Here is a 6,000-nt window from a genome sequence, read left to right as displayed (position 1 = left end):
ATGCCAGGGATGCCAATCATGCCTCCCCCCAGCAGGGACCTGTAACTGGCAAAAATATTGGCTATATGCCAGGAGTTGTCATGTTATTGCTTCTCTTATTCAAAAAGAAGGTTTTATAGTAATAACACAAAAGTAATCAACGAAAAAAGGCAGCACCCTTCCCTGCCTTCTTATTGTATATAATAACATCTCTTCCCATAACTCTTCCAGGTGTGCCAAATGCCTGGAGAGCTACCAATAACCACAGTACCAAACTTTGGGGATTCATGACTGGATCTTTCAACATACAGTTCAAGAGCAGTTTTAGAGAGAGGGCTTTCAATCTGGATCAGGAGTGGGGTTGCCAGCCTCCAGGTGAGAAGTAATCGACTAGAAAGGAGAATCATGGACAGAAGATCAAGCAACAATACAATACCATGATTAAGCAAAAATGCCACCTACTCGGAAATATAAATCCCTTATACATTAATACTCCAGACTCATTTACAACCAAGATTTCAATTCAGCAGTACATAAATACATTTTAAGGTGATTCAAGATTCAAATGTCCATAGAAATTTATACAGTCCAAACTGCAAACTTGAAAGGCAGAAAGTGTTTGTAATTTTCACATATCCATTCTTCTTGTGGATAAAGAACTTCTCATGCCTCCCGAAGAACTAAGAAATAAGAAGTGTTGGGGTTTTTAGGTTCTTCACCCCTCCTTGACAAAGACCTCTTTGAGGCTGGCATCTCCATAGGAAGAGGCATGAGAAGTTCTTTACCCATGGATATGTGAGCACTACAAGCAGTTTCTACTACAAGCACTTTCTGCCATTCAAGTTTGGAGTTTGGACGTTATAAATTTCTGTGCTATTACTCTGATCCAGATCAGCAGATCCAGTCATAGAACTCCAGCATCACACTACCAAGACTTTTGATTGTCTTTTCCTACTTTGTTTCTGCTTTAACCTTCATTTTACTCTTCATTTCCTTTCGCTGAATGGCTCCTCACTCTGCTTTCTATGTTGTCAGTGGCCTTCTCGAATATTCTCTGTATTGTATTCACCATCCTGTTGCCTGGATACTTTTTTAGAAGAGCCTGCTGTGGCTCCGATGTGCCGCCTCTTCCAGTGTCTTTGGGATTTGCTTGGGCTTTGGGGAGCCTATTTGATGTCAGCTGAGCACATGTTTCCAGTGGCTACGCCCTTAAGACCAGCAAGGTGCAAATGCTCCCTTGCACATTTTTAATGGGCTGTTAAGTCCATAAAACGTGTCACTAGGATACAAGCACCCCCTTTAAGTAATTGAAATGCAATAACATGGCACAGCTGTCAGGCTGTATTTTCAGTTGACCTAAAGGACTGGCTGAAAGACACACACATGAGGCTATCCTTTTGCCCTCTCTCTCCTTCCACAGCTCAAAAGAAAACCAAAGCCGTTTGTTGTTTAAGACCTGAGGCCTTCTGCTGACTGAACTTTGACAGAATGTGTCAGGCTGTGAAGCAACATTTCATAGTATGGAAAGAAAGCACTGGGGGGTCGCAGTTGTGGTCAGTGTTATTCCCTGGGTACTATAAAATTAGACAGGGCCAACATAAACACGTCTTTCATTTTACAAAGCTGCTCCAGTTCCTCATGTAAAACTCTGGTCTCTTTTACTATTTCAGGGAACAGGGTAATTTTTGTTTTCCAAGGGTGTTCAAACAGAACAGATGCCACAAGTGAGAGGGCCCATTTTCTTGGCAGTGACAAAGAGTAAGGACTCAGTTCCTACTGTATCTTTTGCACTGTACTATTGCCAGCTCCCCAGTCTGAAGAGACTTAGTGGTATATATACCTCAAGACACATGAGACTTCACAAATATTGTGGTACATATGAGAGGAAACAGTATATCAGGAATCTCCAACCTTTTTAAGCCTGTGGCCACCTTTCAAATACTGACTGACACCAGAGGTGGGCACAACCACAAAATGGCTGCGGCAAGAGGTGGAGCTAACTCAAGAATCTCATGAAATGAGGTCATGTATAACTCTAATAATAACTCCTCAGCATTTCAGGCAGAAGTAGAGATGATCTAGAGATCCTGGTTTCAGGTAGGGTTGCCAAGGTAGGGTTAGGTAGGGTTGCCAAGTCCCCAGGCGGTGGACTTTCTCGGGCTCGCGATGCAATGATGTGACCCGGAAGTGACATCATCATGCTGGCGATGTCACTTGCGGCCGCTCTAGACGTTTCTGGGGAGACTCTATGGTTTCCCCGGATGCTCTAGCCATTTGGGAGGGAAAACCTCTATGGTACCTATTGTACCATGGAGTTTTCCCTCCCAAATGGCTAGAGCAACTGGGAAAACCATAGAGTTTTCCCGGAAACGCCTAGAGTGGCTGCGAGTGACGTCACTGGCGCGATGGCATCACTTCTGGATGACATCATCGTGCTGACAACATTGGGGGAGGTTCTCCCCACCGGCCCAATGTGGGCCGGCAGGTTGGAAACATCCCAGGTGGGGGAACCCCCACCTGGACTGGGGGCTTGGCAACCCTATAATCGGGGCTTTTTGAAAAGATTAAAGCTAGTATTTTGAAATGGACCTAGAAACCAAGTGAAAAAGCCTGTGAAGTCATAAATGTAGTGCTCCAAACAGCCTGCTGCCTGTGTAGACTCACTGATACTGTGCATTTTGTTTAGAGGTCTATAAGATGTATGGAGGGGTTTTGCTCATGATCAGACTTTAGCTCAGACTGATAGTTATAGCTGGGCTTGGGAAGAAATTTTCCCCAAGAACAAATTGGAGTCCCTTGGAGATTTTTGAAGCTTTCTTTGCACTGTGTGGTTTGGCTCCTTTTATTGAGTTATCTGCTGCCACCAGCATGTCTCTGCAACACATGTGCTCAGTCTGTTGAATTTGGGTTCCAGGCCACAGGAACTGGCTTAGGATCAGGGTCCAAGATGGAAAGCTCTAGAAATGTTGAGCAGAAAGGAAATCACTACTGACTGATTAATAATACATTTGCTCAATATAAATTCTACCCCTCAAATATGAATATGTATGTATGGATTTGCATACTTCTTTTAATGCACTAGTATATTCCTGTCCTCAGCACAACAAGGGCGGGGGTATATACCATACATTATCACACAACACTCTTCTGCATATAAAAAGTGGTTACTTTCATGTGTAAGAGGTAGAATCATGTTACTATGATAACATGGCAATTACATGCACCCTTTAGCACCCTTCTTCATGATGGGGAGCATTGGGCAGAAGGGGAAAAGCATGGAAGGAGCGTGCAAGGAAAGCAGAGCTTTGAAGAGAGATTTCATTGGAGATACAAGTAGGAAAAATTAATGGTGCTAAGTAGGGTGTTTTTTGCAGAAAAAGCTTAGCAGGAACTCATTTACATATTAGGCCACACACCCTGACATCAAGTCAGCTGGAACTGCATTCTTGCTCAAAAAAACCCCTGGTGCTAAGTGATCACTTTCACACATGCCTAATAATGTACTTTCAATGCACTCTAGTAACAGTTTGCAAGTGGATTTTGCTGTTTTGCCCAGTAAAATCCAGTTGCAAAGTGCATCGGAAGTGGGTTGAAAGTGCATTATTCAAAGTGTGTGAAAGTGCTTTGCACATTACACATTTACTTCATTTATGGATGGGAAACAGGGATGGTGGGAAAGAAAACCTGAGGACCCTGGAGAATTCTAGTAGTTTTATTGGTAGGATTTTTAAAAAATATATTGAGGCTATTTTTATTGGAAGGGTTAATGGTATTGTTTATGGCCTTTTGTTTCTACTCATTACCACTGTACTTTTTTAAAAACCCTCACAAAACCCTGGTGGTGTAGCAGGGGAAAATGCAAGGAAAGTGGTGGCTGATGCAGGAAAGCTCCCATGTGGCACCTTCGTGGTCAGTGCATTTGCATTTGCAGCAGCAAGGGGTCCAAAGTGGAGAAGCCTTGCCATGCAGATGCAGCCCACAGATATATTAATTTGAGCACCACAATTAGCTGCAGGTAGCAGCTGAGTTTAAAGGTAGCTTAGTTCCACATAGTGTGTGAAATTATTTATTGTGCACAATTTTGTTAGTTACACTAGTAAATGCATATTTCTTTGCCCTCTGTATGACTGAAATTTAAAAAAAAACATCCATAAAATGGAGAGTTGTTGAAGAGTCACTGGAAAGATAAGAAACAGCTGTTGGGAACACTGTTGTAAAACTAAACAGAAGAGCCCTCGTCTTCTCTCAGGAGCTTCTCCACTCCACCATGTCAAAAAAGAAAAAGAAAAACATACACTTAAGAGAACTTGAGATTCAGCAGGAGTTGTTCCCTGGTCAGTTATAACATCAATGATTTTGCCTGATAATGACTACTCAGAGACTCTCCAGCCAATTCAACACAGCTATGTTCTTTCTGAGAAATACCACCAATAAGTAGACTACTGACCTTAACAACAGTAATGGATCCTTCAGAGCTGTTGTGTGAAGGACACAGTGTTAGAAACACAGGCCCTTCACTCCCCTTGGTATTCCAAGAGAGATTCATACCAAGACTTTTTTAAAAAAAAATTGTTAAATCCTGAGAAAGAAATTTACACAAAATGTAAGTATGGCTGGATTCGCATTGCAGAATGGGATGGAATTTAGGCAGGGGTCGTTTAAAGAAAAAGAAGTGCCAGAGCTCATTAGCACAACTCATTTGCATGTACTACACACCCCTGGCATCACTAGAAGGTATTCTAAATTATAGCAATTCAGCATCTACCTTAAAATGTTTCTTGAATTATAATTGTCATAATAATAATAATAATAAATTTATTTTTATATCCCGCCCTCCCCCGCCAAAGGCAAAAATGGGAGTAATAAAACCTTACTCCCAACATACTTTTAAAATTACTTTCTCCTGTGTGGCCACAGTGGCATGATGAAGTTTTCCATCTATCTGCTTTATAATTTTTTGGGTATTTTCCCATTTTTTGTGTGAGGAAAAATATTAGAACATTTGTCAAATCTTAGAGTTCAGCAAAATTTTCACAGGGTATTTGAACGATGGAGCCCAGAAGCAAGTATTTGGTGTGGGGTGGTGATGGTAAGAAAGAAAGAGCACAATAAAATTTAGAGGATCCATAGCTCTGCTCCTGTGAATTCCTGCCCAAAATGAGGCCTGGATGTAGGAGTGTAGAGGTAAGTATTGACTTAGCAAAATCCAGACCAAAAATGCTGTGTTTGCAGACAGATATTAATTATATTAATCCAAACTGAACAATCAGTGTATTAGTTTTAAAAATCTATTATTTGGAACCCTGGCTAGCTGTCTGGCTTAGTATTCAAGGTGGTTGGGGGTGGGGGTAAGGAGCAGGTAACTCAGCAAAAATGTAATAAATTGTAAATCAGATTGTTGAGTATTTTTATTAGAATAAGGAACCAATCAGTCAAAATGGATTACTTAACATGCAATGACAGTTATCTGGAGAAACAGAAATGTGTAAATGCACTCTTGGATTTATAAGGATTGCTTAATTTACAGATTGCTTCCACGTTGCATTAATGGTAGAATGGATGATAAAGCACTTACAATACTGGGCCTTGATGAAGAATGCTTCTGTACCTTTACCTTAGAGCCCCTACTTCTCCAGTTAAGCAGCTTGGGGCCTCAAGTAGCCTTGGGCTTCTGTCAGTCTGTGCCTTCCTCATTCCCAGTTCATCTGATAGTCGTATTTCCTGAGTCGTCCTCTGATTTGAATAGTGGGCAAGTCAGTGAACTTGGGTTGCCAGTAGGGTTGCCAAGTCCAATTCAAGAAATATCTGGGGACTTTGGGGGTGGAGCCAGGAGACTTTGGGGGTGGAGCCAGGAGCAAGGGTGTGACAAGCATAATTGAACTCCAAGTGAGTTCTGGCCATCACATTTAAAGGGACAGCACACCTTTTAGAATGCCTTCCTTCCATAGAAAATAATGAAGGATAGGGGCACCTTCTTTTGGGGCTCATAGAATTGGACCCCCTGGTCCAATCCTTTTGAAA

This window comes from Heteronotia binoei, chromosome 6, assembly GCF_032191835.1.
Source record: "Heteronotia binoei isolate CCM8104 ecotype False Entrance Well chromosome 6, APGP_CSIRO_Hbin_v1, whole genome shotgun sequence".
In the NCBI taxonomy this organism is placed as follows: Eukaryota; Metazoa; Chordata; class Lepidosauria; order Squamata; family Gekkonidae; genus Heteronotia; species Heteronotia binoei.
Note: the sequence above shows the minus strand (reverse complement) of the source record.